At 45.2% G+C, this 18,733-nt stretch overlaps 24 non-coding genes across 24 annotated transcripts; all 24 read left to right on the forward strand.

Annotated features, from left to right (window-relative positions):
- The first annotated feature begins 956 nt into the window (after positions 1-956).
- On the forward strand, positions 957-1,038 carry TRNAS-GCU (transfer RNA serine (anticodon GCU)). Its single transcript has one exon. It is a non-coding gene; the product is annotated as a tRNA-Ser (tRNA).
- A 1,886-nt stretch (positions 1,039-2,924) lies between these two features.
- Positions 2,925-3,006, forward strand: TRNAS-GCU (transfer RNA serine (anticodon GCU)). The gene has a single exon. It is a non-coding gene; the product is annotated as a tRNA-Ser (tRNA).
- A 1,185-nt stretch (positions 3,007-4,191) lies between these two features.
- TRNAS-GCU (transfer RNA serine (anticodon GCU)) lies at positions 4,192-4,273 on the forward strand. The gene has a single exon. It is a non-coding gene; the product is annotated as a tRNA-Ser (tRNA).
- Positions 4,274-5,596: 1,323 nt separating this feature from the next.
- Positions 5,597-5,678, forward strand: TRNAS-GCU (transfer RNA serine (anticodon GCU)). Its single transcript has one exon. It is a non-coding gene; the product is annotated as a tRNA-Ser (tRNA).
- A 763-nt stretch (positions 5,679-6,441) lies between these two features.
- Positions 6,442-6,523, forward strand: TRNAS-GCU (transfer RNA serine (anticodon GCU)). The gene has a single exon. It is a non-coding gene; the product is annotated as a tRNA-Ser (tRNA).
- A 341-nt stretch (positions 6,524-6,864) lies between these two features.
- Positions 6,865-6,946, forward strand: TRNAS-GCU (transfer RNA serine (anticodon GCU)). The gene has a single exon. It is a non-coding gene; the product is annotated as a tRNA-Ser (tRNA).
- Positions 6,947-7,151: 205 nt separating this feature from the next.
- Positions 7,152-7,233, forward strand: TRNAS-GCU (transfer RNA serine (anticodon GCU)). The gene has a single exon. It is a non-coding gene; the product is annotated as a tRNA-Ser (tRNA).
- Positions 7,234-8,277: 1,044 nt separating this feature from the next.
- Positions 8,278-8,359, forward strand: TRNAS-GCU (transfer RNA serine (anticodon GCU)). The gene has a single exon. It is a non-coding gene; the product is annotated as a tRNA-Ser (tRNA).
- A 906-nt stretch (positions 8,360-9,265) lies between these two features.
- On the forward strand, positions 9,266-9,347 carry TRNAS-GCU (transfer RNA serine (anticodon GCU)). Its single transcript has one exon. It is a non-coding gene; the product is annotated as a tRNA-Ser (tRNA).
- Positions 9,348-9,688: 341 nt separating this feature from the next.
- Positions 9,689-9,770, forward strand: TRNAS-GCU (transfer RNA serine (anticodon GCU)). The gene has a single exon. It is a non-coding gene; the product is annotated as a tRNA-Ser (tRNA).
- Positions 9,771-9,975: 205 nt separating this feature from the next.
- Positions 9,976-10,057, forward strand: TRNAS-GCU (transfer RNA serine (anticodon GCU)). The gene has a single exon. It is a non-coding gene; the product is annotated as a tRNA-Ser (tRNA).
- A 763-nt stretch (positions 10,058-10,820) lies between these two features.
- TRNAS-GCU (transfer RNA serine (anticodon GCU)) lies at positions 10,821-10,902 on the forward strand. Its single transcript has one exon. It is a non-coding gene; the product is annotated as a tRNA-Ser (tRNA).
- Positions 10,903-11,243: 341 nt separating this feature from the next.
- TRNAS-GCU (transfer RNA serine (anticodon GCU)) lies at positions 11,244-11,325 on the forward strand. Its single transcript has one exon. It is a non-coding gene; the product is annotated as a tRNA-Ser (tRNA).
- A 205-nt stretch (positions 11,326-11,530) lies between these two features.
- TRNAS-GCU (transfer RNA serine (anticodon GCU)) lies at positions 11,531-11,612 on the forward strand. Its single transcript has one exon. It is a non-coding gene; the product is annotated as a tRNA-Ser (tRNA).
- A 1,044-nt stretch (positions 11,613-12,656) lies between these two features.
- TRNAS-GCU (transfer RNA serine (anticodon GCU)) lies at positions 12,657-12,738 on the forward strand. Its single transcript has one exon. It is a non-coding gene; the product is annotated as a tRNA-Ser (tRNA).
- Positions 12,739-13,644: 906 nt separating this feature from the next.
- Positions 13,645-13,726, forward strand: TRNAS-GCU (transfer RNA serine (anticodon GCU)). The gene has a single exon. It is a non-coding gene; the product is annotated as a tRNA-Ser (tRNA).
- Positions 13,727-14,067: 341 nt separating this feature from the next.
- TRNAS-GCU (transfer RNA serine (anticodon GCU)) lies at positions 14,068-14,149 on the forward strand. Its single transcript has one exon. It is a non-coding gene; the product is annotated as a tRNA-Ser (tRNA).
- A 205-nt stretch (positions 14,150-14,354) lies between these two features.
- On the forward strand, positions 14,355-14,436 carry TRNAS-GCU (transfer RNA serine (anticodon GCU)). The gene has a single exon. It is a non-coding gene; the product is annotated as a tRNA-Ser (tRNA).
- A 1,044-nt stretch (positions 14,437-15,480) lies between these two features.
- TRNAS-GCU (transfer RNA serine (anticodon GCU)) lies at positions 15,481-15,562 on the forward strand. The gene has a single exon. It is a non-coding gene; the product is annotated as a tRNA-Ser (tRNA).
- A 1,185-nt stretch (positions 15,563-16,747) lies between these two features.
- On the forward strand, positions 16,748-16,829 carry TRNAS-GCU (transfer RNA serine (anticodon GCU)). Its single transcript has one exon. It is a non-coding gene; the product is annotated as a tRNA-Ser (tRNA).
- Positions 16,830-17,034: 205 nt separating this feature from the next.
- On the forward strand, positions 17,035-17,116 carry TRNAS-GCU (transfer RNA serine (anticodon GCU)). The gene has a single exon. It is a non-coding gene; the product is annotated as a tRNA-Ser (tRNA).
- Positions 17,117-17,600: 484 nt separating this feature from the next.
- Positions 17,601-17,682, forward strand: TRNAS-GCU (transfer RNA serine (anticodon GCU)). Its single transcript has one exon. It is a non-coding gene; the product is annotated as a tRNA-Ser (tRNA).
- A 620-nt stretch (positions 17,683-18,302) lies between these two features.
- On the forward strand, positions 18,303-18,384 carry TRNAS-GCU (transfer RNA serine (anticodon GCU)). The gene has a single exon. It is a non-coding gene; the product is annotated as a tRNA-Ser (tRNA).
- Positions 18,385-18,589: 205 nt separating this feature from the next.
- TRNAS-GCU (transfer RNA serine (anticodon GCU)) lies at positions 18,590-18,671 on the forward strand. The gene has a single exon. It is a non-coding gene; the product is annotated as a tRNA-Ser (tRNA).
- Positions 18,672-18,733: the final 62 nt, after the last annotated feature.

Below are 18,733 nucleotides of genomic sequence, written 5' to 3' on the forward strand. Positions count from 1 at the left end.
GATGGATTGCTAATACATTTTGCTCTAAACACGCGAGTTCGAATCTCGCCTCCGTCGTTTTAACCGGATTGTTTTAATCACAAATTCAGGCAAAATAATTAAACCCGTTTTAAATCGAGGACGGGGTGGTTAAGGCGATGGGCTGCTAATCCATTGGGCTCTGCCCGCGCGAGTTCGAATCTCGCCTCCGTCGTTTTATCCGTTTTGTTTTGAACACAAATGCAGTCAAAATGATTTAACTCGTTTAAATCGCGGAAGGGATGGCCGAGTGGTTAAGGCGATGGATTGCTAATACACTTTGCTCTAAACACGCGAGTTCGAATCTCGCCTCCGTCGGTTTAACCGGATTGTTTTAATCACAAATTCAGGCAAAATAATTAAACCCGTTTTAAATCGAGGACGGGGTGGTTAAGGCGATGGACTGCTAATCCATTGGGCTCTGCCCGCGCGAGTTCGAATCTCGCCTCCGTCGTTTTATCCGTTTTGTTTTGAACACAAATGCAGTCAAAATGATTTAACTCGTTTAAATCGCGGAAGGGATGGCCGAGTATTTAAGGCGATGGATTGCTAATACATTGGGCCCTAAACACGCGAGTTCGAATCTCGCCTCCGTCGTTTTAACCGGATTGTTTTAATCACAAATTCAGGCAAAATAATTAAACCAATTAAAACTCGAGGACGGGGTGGTTAAGGCGATGGACTGCTAATCCATTGGGCTCTGCCCGCGCGAGTTCGAATCTCGCCTCCGTCGTTTTATCCGTTTTGTTTTGAACACAAATGCAGTCAAAATGATTTAACTCGTTTAAATCGCGGAAGGGATGGCCGAGTATTTAAGGCGATGGATTGCTGATACATTGGGCCCTAAACACGCGATTTCGAATCTCGCCTCCGTCGTTTTAACCGGATTGTTTTAATCACAAATTCAGGCAAAATAATTAAACCAGTTTTAAATCGAGGACGGGGTGGCCGATTGGTTAAGGCGATGGACTGCTAATCCATTGGGCTCTGCCCGCGCGAGTTCGAATCTCGCCTCCGTCGTTTTATCCGTTTTGTTTTGAACACAAATGCAGTCAAAATGATTTAACTCGTTTAGATCGCGGAAGGGATGGCCGAGTGGTTAAGGCGATGGATTGCTAATACATTAGGCCCTAAACACGCGAGTTCAAATCTCGCCTCCGTCGTTTTATCCGTTTTGTTTTGAACAAAAATGCAGTCAAAATGATTTAACTCGTTTAAATCGCGGAAGGGATGGCCGAATGGTTAAGGCGATGGATTGCTAATACATTTTGCTCTAAACACGCGAGTTCGAATCTCGCCTCCGTCGTTTTAACCGGATTGTTTTAATCACAAATTCAGGCAAAATAATTAAACCCGTTTTAAATCGAGGACGGGGTGGTTAAGGCGATGGACTGCTAATCCATTGGGCTCTGCCCGCGCGAGTTCGAATCTCGCCTCCGTCGTTTTATCCGTTTTGTTTTGAACACAAATGCAGTCAAAATGATTTAACTCGTTTAAATCGCGGAAGGGATGGCCGAGTGGTTAAGGCGATGGATTGCTAATACATTTTGGTCTAAACACGCGAGTTCGAATCTCGCCTCCGTCGTTTTAACCGGATTGTTTTAATCACAAATTCAGGCAAAATAATTAAACCCGTTTTAAATCGAGGACGGGGTGGTTAGGGCGATGGACTGCTAATCCATTGGGCTCTGCCCGCGCGAGTTCGAATCTCGCCTCCGTCGTTTTATCCGTTTTGTTTTGAACACAAATGCAGTCAAAATGATTTAACTCGTTTAAATCGCGGAAGGGATGGCCGAGTGGTTAAGGCGATGGATTGCTAATACATTAGGCCCTAAACACGCGAGTTCAAATCTCGCCTCCGTCGTTTTATCCGTTTTGTTTTGAACACAAATGCAGTCAAAATGATTTAACTCGTTTAAATCGCGGAAGGGATGGCCGAATGGTTAAGGCGATGGATTGCTAATACATTTTGCTCTAAACACGCGAGTTCGAATCTCGCCTCCGTCGTTTTAACCGGATTGTTTTAATCACAAATTCAGGCAAAATAATTAAACCCGTTTTAAATCGAGGACGGGGTGGTTAAGGCGATGGGCTGCTAATCCATTGGGCTCTGCCCGCGCGAGTTCGAATCTCGCCTCCGTCGTTTTATCCGTTTTGTTTTGAACACAAATGCAGTCAAAATGATTTAACTCGTTTAAATCGCGGAAGGGATGGCCGAGTGGTTAAGGCGATGGATTGCTAATACACTTTGCTCTAAACACGCGAGTTCGAATCTCGCCTCCGTCGGTTTAACCGGATTGTTTTAATCACAAATTCAGGCAAAATAATTAAACCCGTTTTAAATCGAGGACGGGGTGGTTAAGGCGATGGACTGCTAATCCATTGGGCTCTGCCCGCGCGAGTTCGAATCTCGCCTCCGTCGTTTTATCCGTTTTGTTTTGAACACAAATGCAGTCAAAATGATTTAACTCGTTTAAATCGCGGAAGGGATGGCCGAGTATTTAAGGCGATGGATTGCTAATACATTGGGCCCTAAACACGCGAGTTCGAATCTCGCCTCCGTCGTTTTAACCGGATTGTTTTAATCACAAATTCAGGCAAAATAATTAAACCAATTAAAAATCGAGGACGGGGTGGTTAAGGCGATGGACTGCTAATCCATTGGGCTCTGCCCGCGCGAGTTCGAATCTCGCCTCCGTCGTTTTATCCGTTTTGTTTTGAACACAAATGCAGTCAAAATGATTTAACTCGTTTAAATCGCGGAAGGGATGGCCGAGTATTTAAGGCGATGGATTGCTGATACATTGGGCCCTAAACACGCGAGTTCGAATCTCGCCTCCGTCGTTTTAACCGGATTGTTTTAATCACAAATTCAGGCAAAATAATTAAACCAGTTTTAAATCGAGGACGGGGTGGCCGATTGGTTAAGGCGATGGACTGCTAATCCATTGGGCTCTGCCCGCGCGAGTTCGAATCTCGCCTCCGTCGTTTTATCCGTTTTGTTTTGAACACAAATGCAGTCAAAATGATTTAACTCGTTTAGATCGCGGAAGGGATGGCCGAGTGGTTAAGGCGATGGATTGCTAATACATTAGGCCCTAAACACGCGAGTTCAAATCTCGCCTCCGTCGTTTTATCCGTTTTGTTTTGAACAAAAATGCAGTCAAAATGATTTAACTCGTTTAAATCGCGGAAGGGATGGCCGAATGGTTAAGGCGATGGATTGCTAATACATTTTGCTCTAAACACGCGAGTTCGAATCTCGCCTCCGTCGTTTTAACCGGATTGTTTTAATCACAAATTCAGGCAAAATAATTAAACCCGTTTTAAATCGAGGACGGGGTGGTTAAGGCGATGGACTGCTAATCCATTGGGCTCTGCCCGCGCGAGTTCGAATCTCGCCTCCGTCGTTTTATCCGTTTTGTTTTGAACACAAATGCAGTCAAAATGATTTAACTCGTTTAAATCGCGGAAGGGATGGCCGAGTGGTTAAGGCGATGGATTGCTAATACATTTTGGTCTAAACACGCGAGTTCGAATCTCGCCTCCGTCGTTTTAACCGGATTGTTTTAATCACAAATTCAGGCAAAATAATTAAACCCGTTTTAAATCGAGGACGGGGTGGTTAGGGCGATGGACTGCTAATCCATTGGGCTCTGCCCGCGCGAGTTCGAATCTCGCCTCCGTCGTTTTATCCGTTTTGTTTTGAACACAAATGCAGTCAAAATGATTTAACTCGTTTAAATCGCGGAAGGGATGGCCGAGTATTTAAGGCGATGGATTGCTAATACATTGGGCCCTAAACACGCGAGTTCGAATCTCGCCTCCGTCGTTTTAACCGGATTGTTTTAATCACAAATTCAGGCAAAATAATTAAACCCGTTTTAAATCGAGGACGGGGTGGTTAAGGCGATGGACTGCTAATCCATTGGGCTCTGCCCGCGCGAGTTCGAATCTCGCCTCCGTCGTTTTATCCGTTTTGTTTTGAACACAAATGCAGTCAAAATGATTTAACTCGTTTAAATCGCGGAAGGGATGGCCGAGTATTTAAGGCGATGGATTGCTAATACATTGGGCCCTAAACACGCGAGTTCGAATCTCGCCTCCGTCGTTTTAACCGGATTGTTTTAATCACAAATTCAGGCAAAATAATTAAACCAGTTTTAAATCGAGGACGGGGTGGCCGATTGGTTAAGGCGATGGACTGCTAATCCATTGGGCTCTGCCCGCGCGAGTTCGAATCTCTCCTCCGTCGTTTTATCCGTTTTGATTTGAACACAAATGCAGTCAAAATGATTTAACTCGTTTAAATCGCGGAAGGGATGGCCGAGTGGTTAAGGCGATGGGTTGCTAATACATTAGGCCCGCGCGAGTTCGAATCTCGCCTCCGTCGTTTTATCCGTTTTGTTTTGAACACAAATGCAGTCAAAATGATTTAACTCGTTTAAATCGCGGAAGGGATGGCCGAGTGGTTAAGGCGATGGATTGCTAATACATTAGGCCCTAAACACGCGAGTTCAAATCTCGCCTCCGTCGTTTTATCCGTTTTGTTTTGAACACAAATGCAGTCAAAATGATTTAACTCGTTTAAATCGCGGAAGGGATGGCCGAATGGTTAAGGCGATGGATTGCTAATACATTTTGCTCTAAACACGCGAGTTCGAATCTCGCCTCCGTCGTTTTAACCGGATTGTTTTAATCACAAATTCAGGCAAAATAATTAAACCCGTTTTAAATCGAGGACGGGGTGGTTAAGGCGATGGACTGCTAATCCATTGGGCTCTGCCCGCGCGAGTTCGAATCTCGCCTCCGTCGTTTTATCCGTTTTGTTTTGAACACAAATGCAGTCAAAATGATTTAACTCGTTTAAATCGCGGAAGGGATGGCCGAGTGGTTAAGGCGATGGATTGCTAATACATTTTGCTCTAAACACGCGAGTTCGAATCTCGCCTCCGTCGGTTTAACCGGATTGTTTTAATCACAAATTCAGGCAAAATAATTAAACCCGTTTTAAATCGAGGACGGGGTGGTTAAGGCGATGGACTGCTAATCCATTGGGCTCTGCCCGCGCGAGTTCGAATCTCGCCTCCGTCGTTTTATCCGTTTTGTTTTGAACACAAATGCAGTCAAAATGATTTAACTCGTTTAAATCGCGGAAGGAATGGCCGAGTATTTAAGGCGATGGATTGCTAATACATTGGGCCCTAAACACGCGAGTTCGAATCTCGCCTCCGTCGTTTTAACCGGATTGTTTTAATTACAAATTCAGGCAAAATAATTAAACCAATTTTAAATCGAGGACGGGGTGGTTAAGGCGATGGACTGCTAATCCATTGGGCTCTGCCCGCGCGAGTTCGAATCTCGCCTCCGTCGTTTTATCCGTTTTGTTTTGAACACAAATGCAGTCAAAATGATTTAACTCGTTTAAATCGCGGAAGGGATGGCCGAGTATTTAAGGCGATGGATTGCTGATACATTGGGCCCTAAACACGCGAGTTCGAATCTCGCCTCCCACGTTTTAACCGGATTGTTTTAATCACAAATTCAGGCAAAATAATTAAACCAGTTTTAAATCGAGGACGGGGTGGCCGATTGGTTAAGGCGATGGACTGCTAATCCATTGGGCTCTGCCCGCGCGAGTTCGAATCTCGCCTCCGTCGTTTTATCCGTTTTGTTTTGAACACAAATGCAGTCAAAATGATTTAACTCGTTTAAATCGCGGAAGGGATGGCCGAATGGTTAAGGCGATGGATTGCTAATACATTTTGCTCTAAACACGCGAGTTCGAATCTCGCCTCCGTCGTTTTAACCGGATTGTTTTAATCACAAATTCAGGCAAAATAATTAAACCCGTTTTAAATCGAGGACGGGGTGGTTAAGGCGATGGACTGCTAATCCATTGGGCTCTGCCCGCGCGAGTTCGAATCTCGCCTCCGTCGTTTTATCCGTTTTGTTTTGAACACAAATGCAGTCAAAATGATTTAACTCGTTTAAATCGCGGAAGGGATGGCCGAGTGGTTAAGGCGATGGATTGCTAATACATTTTGCTCTAAACACGCGAGTTCGAATCTCGCCTCCGTTGTTTTAACCGGATTGTTTTAATCACAAATTCAGGCAAAATAATTAAACCCGTTTTAAATCGAGGACGGGGTGGTTAAGGCGATGGACTGCTAATCCATTGGGCTCTGCCCGCGCGAGTTCGAATCTCGCCTCCGTCGTTTTATCCGTTTTGTTTTGAACACAAATGCAGTCAAAATGATTTAACTCGTTTAAATCGCGGAAGGGATGGCCGAGTATTTAAGGCGATGGATTGCTGATACATTGGGCCCTAAACACGCGAGTTCGAATCTCGCCTCCGTCGTTTTAACCGGATTGATTTAATCACAAATTCAGGCAAAATATTTAAACCAGCTTTAAATCGAGGACGGGGTGGCCGAGTGGTTACGGCGATGGACTGCTAATCCATTGGGCTCTGCCCGCGCGAGTTCGAATCTCGCCTCCGTCGTTTTAACCGGATTGTTTTAATCACAAATTCAGGCAAAATAATTAAACCCGTTTTAAATCGAGTACGGGGTGGTTAAGGCGATGGACTGCTAATCCATTGGGCTCTGCCCGCGCGAGTTCGAATCTCGCCACCGTCGTTTTATCCGTTTTGTTTTGAACACCAATGCAGTCAAAATGAGTAAACTCTGTTTAATCGCGGAAGGGATGGCCGAATGGTTAAGGCGATGGATTGCTAATACATAGGGCCCTAAACACGCGAGTTCGAATCTCGCCTCCGTCGTTTTAACCGGATTGTTTTAATCACAAATTCAGGCAAAATATTTAAACCAGCTTTAAATCGAGGACGGGGTGGCCGAGTGGTTACGGCGATGGACTGCTAATCCATTGGGCTCTGCCCGCGCGAGTTCGAATCTCGCCTCCGTCGTTTTATCCGTTTTGTTTTGAACACAAATGCAGTCAAAATGATTTAACTCGTTTAAATCGCGGAAGGGATGGCCGAGTATTTAAGGCGATGGATTGCTAATACATTGGGCCCTAAACACGCGAGTTCGAATCTCGCCTCCGTCGTTTTCACCGGATTGTTTTAATCACAAATTCAGGCAAAATAATTAAACCAGTTTTAAATCGAGGACGGGGTGGCCGATTGGTTAAGGCGATGGACTGCTAATCCATTGGGCTCTGCCCGCGCGAGTTCGAATCTCTCCTCCGTCGTTTTATCCGTTTTGATTTGAACACAAATGCAGTCAAAATGATTTAACTCGTTTAAATCGCGGAAGGGATGGCCGAGTGGTTAAGGCGATGGGTTGCTAATACATTAGGCCCGCGAGAGTTCGAATCTCGCCTCCGTCGTTTTATCCGTTTTGTTTTGAACACATGTGCAGTCAAAATGATTTAACTCGTTTAAATCGCGGAAGGGATGGCCGAGTGGTTAAGGCGATGGATTGCTAATACATTAGGCCCTAAACACGCGAGTTCAAATCTCGCCTCCGTCGTTTTATCCGTTTTGTTTTGAACACAAATGCAGTCAAAATGATTTAACTCGTTTAAATCGCGGAAGGGATGGCCGAATGGTTAAGGCGATGGATTGCTAATACATTTTGCTCTAAACACGCGAGTTCGAATCTCGCCTCCGTCGTTTTAACCGGATTGTTTTAATCACAAATTCAGGCAAAATAATTAAACCCGTTTTAAATCGAGGACGGGGTGGTTAAGGCGATGGACTGCTAATCCATTGGGCTCTGCCCGCGCGAGTTCGAATCTCGCCTCCGTCGTTTTATCCGTTTTGTTTTGAACACAAATGCAGTCAAAATGATTTAACTCGTTTAAATCGCGGAAGGAATGGCCGAGTATTTAAGGCGATGGATTGCTAATACATTGGGCCCTAAACACGCGAGTTCGAATCTCGCCTGCGTCGTTTTAACCGGATTGTTTTAATCACAAATTCAGGCAAAATAATTAAACCAATTTTAAATCGAGGACGGGGTGGTTAAGGCGATGGACTGCTAATCCATTGGGCTCTGCCCGCGCGAGTTCGAATCTCGCCTCCGTCGTTTTATCCGTTTTGTTTTGAACACAAATGCAGTCAAAATGATTTAACTCGTTTAAATCGCGGAAGGGATGGCCGAGTATTTAAGGCGATGGATTGCTGATACATTGGGCCCTAAACACGCGAGTTCGAATCTCGCCTCCGTCGTTTTAACCGGATTGTTTTAATCACAAATTCAGGCAAAATAATTAAACCAGTTTTAAATCGAGGACGGGGTGGCCGATTGGTTAAGGCGATGGACTGCTAATCCATTGGGCTCTGCCCGCGCGAGTTCGAATCTCGCCTCCGTCGTTTTATCCGTTTTGTTTTGAACACAAATGCAGTCAAAATGATTTAACTCGTTTAAATCGCGGAAGGGATGGCCGAGTGGTTAAGGCGATGGATTGCTAATACATTAGGCCCTAAACACGCGAGTTCAAATCTCGCCTCCGTCGTTTTATCCGTTTTGTTTTGAACACAAATGCAGTCAAAATGATTTAACTCGTTTAAATCGCGGAAGGGATGGCCGAATGGTTAAGGCGATGGATTGCTAATACATTTTGCTCTAAACACGCGAGTTCGAATCTCGCCTCCGTCGTTTTAACCGGATTGTTTTAATCACAAATTCAGGCAAAATAATTAAACCCGTTTTAAATCGAGGACGGGGTGGTTAAGGCGATGGACTGCTAATCCATTGGGCTCTGCCCGCGCGAGTTCGAATCTCGCCTCCGTCGTTTTATCCGTTTTGTTTTGAACACAAATGCAGTCAAAATGATTTAACTCGTTTAAATCGCGGAAGGGATGGCCGAGTGGTTAAGGCGATGGATTGCTAATACATTTTGCTCTAAACACGCGAGTTCGAATCTCGCCTCCGTTGTTTTAACCGGATTGTTTTAATCACAAATTCAGGCAAAATAATTAAACCCGTTTTAAATCGAGGACGGGGTGGTTAAGGCGATGGACTGCTAATCCATTGGGCTCTGCCCGCGCGAGTTCGAATCTCGCCTCCGTCGTTTTATCCGTTTTGTTTTGAACACAAATGCAGTCAAAATGATTTAACTCGTTTAAATCGCGGAAGGGATGGCCGAGTATTTAAGGCGATGGATTGCTGATACATTGGGCCCTAAACACGCGAGTTCGAATCTCGCCTCCGTCGTTTTAACCGGATTGATTTAATCACAAATTCAGGCAAAATATTTAAACCAGCTTTAAATCGAGGACGGGGTGGCCGAGTGGTTACGGCGATGGACTGCTAATCCATTGGGCTCTGCCCGCGCGAGTTCGAATCTCGCCTCCGTCGTTTTAACCGGATTGTTTTAATCACAAATTCAGGCAAAATAATTAAACCCGTTTTAAATCGAGTACGGGGTGGTTAAGGCGATGGACTGCTAATCCATTGGGCTCTGCCCGCGCGAGTTCGAATCTCGCCACCGTCGTTTTATCCGTTTTGTTTTGAACACCAATGCAGTCAAAATGAGTAAACTCTGTTTAATCGCGGAAGGGATGGCCGAATGGTTAAGGCGATGGATTGCTAATACATAGGGCCCTAAACACGCGAGTTCGAATCTCGCCTCCGTCGTTTTAACCGGATTGTTTTAATCACAAATTCAGGCAAAATATTTAAACCAGCTTTAAATCGAGGACGGGGTGGCCGAGTGGTTACGGCGATGGACTGCTAATCCATTGGGCTCTGCCCGCGCGAGTTCGAATCTCGCCTCCGTCGTTTTATCCGTTTTGTTTTGAACACAAATGCAGTCAAAATGATTTAACTCGTTTAAATCGCGGAAGGGATGGCCGAGTATTTAAGGCGATGGATTGCTAATACATTGGGCCCTAAACACGCGAGTTCGAATCTCGCCTCCGTCGTTTTCACCGGATTGTTTTAATCACAAATTCAGGCAAAATAATTAAACCAGTTTTAAATCGAGGACGGGGTGGCCGATTGGTTAAGGCGATGGACTGCTAATCCATTGGGCTCTGCCCGCGCGAGTTCGAATCTCGCCTCCGTCGTTTTATCCGTTTTGTTTTGAACACAAATGCAGTCAAAATGATTTAACTCGTTTAAATCGCGGAAGGGATGGCCGAATGGTTAAGGCGATGGATTGCTAATACATTTTGCTCTAAACACGCGAGTTCGAATCTCGCCTCCGTCGTTTTAACCGGATTGTTTTAATCACAAATTCAGGCAAAATAATTAAACCCGTTTTAAATCGAGGACGGGGTGGTTAAGGCGATGGACTGCTAATCCATTGGGCTCTGCCCGCGCGAGTTCGAATCTCGCCTCCGTCGTTTTATCCGTTTTGTTTTGAACACAAATGCAGTCAAAATGATTTAACTCGTTTAAATCGCGGAAGGGATGGCCGAGTGGTTAAGGCGATGGATTGCTAATACATTTTGCTCTAAACACGCGAGTTCGAATCTCGCCTCCGTTGTTTTAACCGGATTGTTTTAATCACAAATTCAGGCAAAATAATTAAACCCGTTTTAAATCGAGGACGGGGTGGTTAAGGCGATGGACTGCTAATCCATTGGGCTCTGCCCGCGCGAGTTCGAATCTCGCCTCCGTCGTTTTATCCGTTTTGTTTTGAACACAAATGCAGTCAAAATGATTTAACTCGTTTAAATCGCGGAAGGGATGGCCGAGTATTTAAGGCGATGGATTGCTGATACATTGGGCCCTAAACACGCGAGTTCGAATCTCGCCTCCGTCGTTTTAACCGGATTGATTTAATCACAAATTCAGGCAAAATATTTAAACCAGCTTTAAATCGAGGACGGGGTGGCCGAGTGGTTACGGCGATGGACTGCTAATCCATTGGGCTCTGCCCGCGCGAGTTCGAATCTCGCCTCCGTCGTTTTAACCGGATTGTTTTAATCACAAATTCAGGCAAAATAATTAAACCCGTTTTAAATCGAGTACGGGGTGGTTAAGGCGATGGACTGCTAATCCATTGGGCTCTGCCCGCGCGAGTTCGAATCTCGCCACCGTCGTTTTATCCGTTTTGTTTTGAACACCAATGCAGTCAAAATGAGTAAACTCTGTTTAATCGCGGAAGGGATGGCCGAATGGTTAAGGCGATGGATTGCTAATACATAGGGCCCTAAACACGCGAGTTCGAATCTCGCCTCCGTCGTTTTAACCGGATTGTTTTAATCACAAATTCAGGCAAAATATTTAAACCAGCTTTAAATCGAGGACGGGGTGGCCGAGTGGTTACGGCGATGGACTGCTAATCCATTGGGCTCTGCCCGCGCGAGTTCGAATCTCGCCTCCGTCGTTTTATCCGTTTTGTTTTGAACACAAATGCAGTCAAAATGATTTAACTCGTTTAAATCGCGGAAGGGATGGCCGAGTATTTAAGGCGATGGATTGCTAATACATTGGGCCCTAAACACGCGAGTTCGAATCTCGCCTCCGTCGTTTTCACCGGATTGTTTTAATCACAAATTCAGGCAAAATAATTAAACCAGTTTTAAATCGAGGACGGGGTGGCCGATTGGTTAAGGCGATGGACTGCTAATCCATTGGGCTCTGCCCGCGCGAGTTCGAATCTCTCCTCCGTCGTTTTATCCGTTTTGATTTGAACACAAATGCAGTCAAAATGATTTAACTCGTTTAAATCGCGGAAGGGATGGCCGAGTGGTTAAGGCGATGGGTTGCTAATACATTAGGCCCGCGAGAGTTCGAATCTCGCCTCCGTCGTTTTATCCGTTTTGTTTTGAACACATGTGCAGTCAAAATGATTTAACTCGTTTAAATCGCGGAAGGGATGGCCGAGTGGTTAAGGCGATGGATTGCTAATACATTAGGCCCTAAACACGCGAGTTCAAATCTCGCCTCCGTCGTTTTATCCGTTTTGTTTTGAACACAAATGCAGTCAAAATGATTTAACTCGTTTAAATCGCGGAAGGGATGGCCGAATGGTTAAGGCGATGGATTGCTAATACATTTTGCTCTAAACACGCGAGTTCGAATCTCGCCTCCGTCGTTTTAACCGGATTGTTTTAATCACAAATTCAGGCAAAATAATTAAACCCGTTTTAAATCGAGGACGGGGTGGTTAAGGCGATGGACTGCTAATCCATTGGGCTCTGCCCGCGCGAGTTCGAATCTCGCCTCCGTCGTTTTATCCGTTTTGTTTTGAACACAAATGCAGTCAAAATGATTTAACTCGTTTAAATCGCGGAAGGAATGGCCGAGTATTTAAGGCGATGGATTGCTAATACATTGGGCCCTAAACACGCGAGTTCGAATCTCGCCTGCGTCGTTTTAACCGGATTGTTTTAATCACAAATTCAGGCAAAATAATTAAACCAATTTTAAATCGAGGACGGGGTGGTTAAGGCGATGGACTGCTAATCCATTGGGCTCTGCCCGCGCGAGTTCGAATCTCGCCTCCGTCGTTTTATCCGTTTTGTTTTGAACACAAATGCAGTCAAAATGATTTAACTCGTTTAAATCGCGGAAGGGATGGCCGAGTATTTAAGGCGATGGATTGCTGATACATTGGGCCCTAAACACGCGAGTTCGAATCTCGCCTCCGTCGTTTTAACCGGATTGTTTTAATCACAAATTCAGGCAAAATAATTAAACCAGTTTTAAATCGAGGACGGGGTGGCCGATTGGTTAAGGCGATGGACTGCTAATCCATTGGGCTCTGCCCGCGCGAGTTCGAATCTCGCCTCCGTCGTTTTATCCGTTTTGTTTTGAACACAAATGCAGTCAAAATGATTTAACTCGTTTAAATCGCGGAAGGGATGGCCGAGTGGTTAAGGCGATGGATTGCTAATACATTAGGCCCTAAACACGCGAGTTCAAATCTCGCCTCCGTCGTTTTATCCGTTTTGTTTTGAACACAAATGCAGTCAAAATGATTTAACTCGTTTAAATCGCGGAAGGGATGGCCGAATGGTTAAGGCGATGGATTGCTAATACATTTTGCTCTAAACACGCGAGTTCGAATCTCGCCTCCGTCGTTTTAACCGGATTGTTTTAATCACAAATTCAGGCAAAATAATTAAACCCGTTTTAAATCGAGGACGGGGTGGTTAAGGCGATGGACTGCTAATCCATTGGGCTCTGCCCGCGCGAGTTCGAATCTCGCCTCCGTCGTTTTATCCGTTTTGTTTTGAACACAAATGCAGTCAAAATGATTTAACTCGTTTAAATCGCGGAAGGGATGGCCGAGTGGTTAAGGCGATGGATTGCTAATACATTTTGCTCTAAACACGCGAGTTCGAATCTCGCCTCCGTTGTTTTAACCGGATTGTTTTAATCACAAATTCAGGCAAAATAATTAAACCCGTTTTAAATCGAGGACGGGGTGGTTAAGGCGATGGACTGCTAATCCATTGGGCTCTGCCCGCGCGAGTTCGAATCTCGCCTCCGTCGTTTTATCCGTTTTGTTTTGAACACAAATGCAGTCAAAATGATTTAACTCGTTTAAATCGCGGAAGGGATGGCCGAGTATTTAAGGCGATGGATTGCTGATACATTGGGCCCTAAACACGCGAGTTCGAATCTCGCCTCCGTCGTTTTAACCGGATTGATTTAATCACAAATTCAGGCAAAATATTTAAACCAGCTTTAAATCGAGGACGGGGTGGCCGAGTGGTTACGGCGATGGACTGCTAATCCATTGGGCTCTGCCCGCGCGAGTTCGAATCTCGCCTCCGTCGTTTTAACCGGATTGTTTTAATCACAAATTCAGGCAAAATAATTAAACCCGTTTTAAATCGAGTACGGGGTGGTTAAGGCGATGGACTGCTAATCCATTGGGCTCTGCCCGCGCGAGTTCGAATCTCGCCACCGTCGTTTTATCCGTTTTGTTTTGAACACCAATGCAGTCAAAATGAGTAAACTCTGTTTAATCGCGGAAGGGATGGCCGAATGGTTAAGGCGATGGATTGCTAATACATAGGGCCCTAAACACGCGAGTTCGAATCTCGCCTCCGTCGTTTTAACCGGATTGTTTTAATCACAAATTCAGGCAAAATATTTAAACCAGCTTTAAATCGAGGACGGGGTGGCCGAGTGGTTACGGCGATGGACTGCTAATCCATTGGGCTCTGCCCGCGCGAGTTCGAATCTCGCCTCCGTCGTTTTATCCGTTTTGTTTTGAACACAAATGCAGTCAAAATGATTTAACTCGTTTAAATCGCGGAAGGGATGGCCGAGTATTTAAGGCGATGGATTGCTAATACATTGGGCCCTAAACACGCGAGTTCGAATCTCGCCTCCGTCGTTTTCACCGGATTGTTTTAATCACAAATTCAGGCAAAATAATTAAACCAGTTTTAAATCGAGGACGGGGTGGCCGATTGGTTAAGGCGATGGACTGCTAATCCATTGGGCTCTGCCCGCGCGAGTTCGAATCTCTCCTCCGTCGTTTTATCCGTTTTGATTTGAACACAAATGCAGTCAAAATGATTTAACTCGTTTAAATCGCGGAAGGGATGGCCGAGTGGTTAAGGCGATGGGTTGCTAATACATTAGGCCCGCGAGAGTTCGAATCTCGCCTCCGTCGTTTTATCCGTTTTGTTTTGAACACATGTGCAGTCAAAATGATTTAACTCGTTTAAATCGCGGAAGGGATGGCCGAGTGGTTAAGGCGATGGATTGCTAATACATTAGGCCCTAAACACGCGAGTTCAAATCTCGCCTCCGTCGTTTTATCCGTTTTGTTTTGAACACAAATGCAGTCAAAATGATTTAACTCGTTTAAATCGCGGAAGGGATGGCCGAATGGTTAAGGCGATGGATTGCTAATACATTTTGCTCTAAACACGCGAGTTCGAATCTCGCCTCCGTCGTTTTAACCGGATTGTTTTAATCACAAATTCAGGCAAAATAATTAAACCCGTTTTAAATCGAGGACGGGGTGGTTAAGGCGATGGACTGCTAATCCATTGGGCTCTGCCCGCGCGAGTTCGAATCTCGCCTCCGTCGTTTTATCCGTTTTGTTTTGAACACAAATGCAGTCAAAATGATTTAACTCGTTTAAATCGCGGAAGGAATGGCCGAGTATTTAAGGCGATGGATTGCTAATACATTGGGCCCTAAACACGCGAGTTCGAATCTCGCCTGCGTCGTTTTAACCGGATTGTTTTAATCACAAATTCAGGCAAAATAATTAAACCAATTTTAAATCGAGGACGGGGTGGTTAAGGCGATGGACTGCTAATCCATTGGGCTCTGCCCGCGCGAGTTCGAATCTCGCCTCCGTCGTTTTATCCGTTTTGTTTTGAACACAAATGCAGTCAAAATGATTTAACTCGTTTAAATCGCGGAAGGGATGGCCGAGTATTTAAGGCGATGGATTGCTGATACATTGGGCCCTAAACACGCGAGTTCGAATCTCGCCTCCGTCGTTTTAACCGGATTGTTTTAATCACAAATTCAGGCAAAATAATTAAACCAGTTTTAAATCGAGGACGGGGTGGCCGATTGGTTAAGGCGATGGACTGCTAATCCATTGGGCTCTGCCCGCGCGAGTTCGAATCTCGCCTCCGTCGTTTTATCCGTTTTGTTTTGAACACAAATGCAGTCAAAATGATTTAACTCGTTTAAATCGCGGAAGGGATGGCCGAGTGGTTAAGGCGATGGATTGCTAATACATTAGGCCCTAAACACGCGAGTTCAAATCTCGCCTCCGTCGTTTTATCCGTTTTGTTTTGAACACAAATGCAGTCAAAATGATTTAACTCGTTTAAATCGCGGAAGGGATGGCCGAATGGTTAAGGCGATGGATTGCTAATACATTTTGCTCTAAACACGCGAGTTCGAATCTCGCCTCCGTCGTTTTAACCGGATTGTTTTAATCACAAATTCAGGCAAAATAATTAAACCCGTTTTAAATCGAGGACGGGGTGGTTAAGGCGATGGACTGCTAATCCATTGGGCTCTGCCCGCGCGAGTTCGAATCTCGCCTCCGTCGTTTTATCCGTTTTGTTTTGAACACAAATGCAGTCAAAATGATTTAACTCTCTTAAATCGCGGAAGGGATGGCCGAGTGGTTAAGGCGATGGATTGCCAATACATTGGGCCATAAACACGCGAGTTCGAATCTCGCCTCCGTCGTTTTAACCGGATTGTTTTAATCACAAATTCAGGCAAAATAATTAAACCAGTTTTAAATCGAGGACGGGGTGTTTAAGGCGATGGACTGCTAATCCATTGGGCTCTGCCCGCGCGAGTTCGAATCTCGCCTCCGTCGTTTTATCCGTTTTGTTTTGAACACAAATGCAGTCAAAATGATTTAACTCTCTTAAATCGCGGAAGGGATGGCCGAGTGGTTAAGGCGATGGATTGCTAATACATTGGGCCATAAACACGCGAGTTCGAATCTCGCCTCCGTCGTTTTAACCGGATTGTTTTAATCACAAATTCAGGCAAAATAATTAAACCAGTTTTAAATCGAGGACGGGGTGGTTAAGGCGATGGACTGCTAATCCATTGGGCTCTGCCCGCGCGAGTTCGAATCTCGCCTCCGTCGTTTTATCCGTTTTGTTTTGAACACAAAATCAGTCAAAATGATTTAACTCGTTTAAATCGCGGAAGAGATGGCCGAGTGGTTAAGGCGATGGATTGCTGATACATTGGGCCCTAAACACGCGAGTTCGAATCTCGCCTCCGTCGTTTTAACCGGATTGTTTTAATCACAAATTCAGGCAAAATATTTAAACCAGTTCTAAATCGAGGACGGGGTGGCCGAGTGGTTAAGGCGATGGACTGCTAATCCATTGGGCTCTGCCCGCGCGAGTTCGAATCTCGCCTCCGTCGTTTTATCCGTTTTGTTTTGAACACCAATGCAGTCAAAATGATTAAACTCGGTTTAATCGCGGAAGGGATGGCCGAATGGTTAAGGCGATGGATTGCTAATACATTGGGCCCTAAACACGCGAGTTCGAATCTCGCCTCCGTCGTTTTAACCGGATTGTTTTAATCACAAATTCAGGCAAAATATTTAAACCAGTTTTAGATCGAGGACGGGGTGGCCGAGTGGTTACGGCGATGGACTGCTAATCCATTGGGCTTTGCCCGCGCGAGTTCGAATCTCGCCTCCGTCGTTTTATCCGTTTTGTTTTGAACACAAATGCAGTCAAAATGATTTAACTCGTTTAAATCGCGGAAGGGATGGCCGAGTGGTTAAGGCGATGGATTGCTAATACATTTTGCTCTAAACACGCGAGTTCGAATCTCGCCTCCGTTGTTTTAACCGGATTGTTTTAATCACAAATTCAGGCAAAATAATTAAACCCGTTTTAAATCGAGGACGGGGTGGTTAAGGCGATGGACTGCTAATCCATTGGGCTCTGCCCGCGCGAGTTCGAATCTCGCCTCCGTCGTTTTATCCGTTTTGTTTTGAACACAAATGCAGTCAAAATGATTTAACTCGTTTAAATCGCGGAAGGGATGGCCGAGTATTTAAGGCGATGGATTGCTGATACATTGGGCCCTAAACACGCGAGTTCGAATCTCGCCTCCGTCGTTTTAACCGGATTGATTTAATCACAAATTCAGGCAAAATATTTAAACCAGCTTTAAATCGAGGACGGGGTGTCCGAGAAGTTACGGCGATGGACTGCTAATCCATTGGGCTCTGCCCGCGCGAGTTCGAATCTCGCCTCCGTCGTTTTAACCGGATTGTTTTAATCACAAATTCAGGCAAAATAATTAAACCCGTTTTAAATCGAGGACGGGGTGGTTAAGGCGATGGACTGCTAATCCATTGGGCTCTGCCCGCGCGAGTTCGAATCTCGCCTCCGTCGTTTTATCCGTTTTGTTTTGAACACAAATGCAGTCAAAATGATTTAACTCGTTTAAATCGCGGAAGGGATGGCCGAGTGGTTAAGGCGATGGATTGCTAATACATTTTGCTCTAAACACGCGAGTTCGAATCTCACCTCCGTCGTTTTAACCGGATTGTTTTAATCACAAATTCAGGCAAAATAATTAAACCCGTTTTAAATCGAGTACGGGGTGGTTAAGGCGATGGACTGCTAATCCATTGGGCTCTGCCCGCGCGAGTTCGAATCTCGCCACCGTCGTTTTATCCGTTTTGTTTTGAACACCAATGCAGTCAAAATGAGTAAACTCGGTTTAATCGCGGAAGGGATGGCCGAATGGTTAAGGCGATGGATTGCTAATACATAGGGCCCTAAACACGCGAGTTCGATTCTCGCCTCCGTCGTTTTAACCGGATTGTTTTAATCACAAATTCAGGCAAAATATTTAAACCAGCTTTAAATCGAGGACGGGGTGGCCGAGTGGTTACGGCGATGGACTGCTAATCCATTGGGCTCTGCCCGCGCGAGTTCGAATCTCGCCTCCGTCGTTTTATCCGTTTTGTTTTGAACACAAATGCAGTCAAAATGATTAAACTCGGTTTAATCGCGGAAGGGATGGCCGAATGGTTAAGGCGATGGATTGCTAATACATTGGGCCCTAAACACGCGAGTTCGAATCTCGCCTCCGTCGTTTTAACCGGATTGTTTTAATCACAAATTCAGGCAAAATATTTAAACCAGTTTTAGATCGAGGACGGGGTGGCCGAGTGGTTACGGCGATGGACTGCTAATCCATTGGGCTTTGCCCGCGCGAGTTCGAATCTCGCCTCCGTCGTTTTATCCGTTTTGTTTTGAACACAAATGCAGTCAAAATGATTTAACTCGTTTAAATCGCGG

The sequence above is a fragment of the Phalangium opilio genome, unplaced genomic scaffold, assembly GCF_054372755.1.
Source record: "Phalangium opilio isolate 3A_F unplaced genomic scaffold, DU_Popi_V2 ptg001662l_1, whole genome shotgun sequence".
Lineage (NCBI taxonomy): Eukaryota > Metazoa > Arthropoda > Arachnida > Opiliones > Phalangiidae > Phalangium > Phalangium opilio.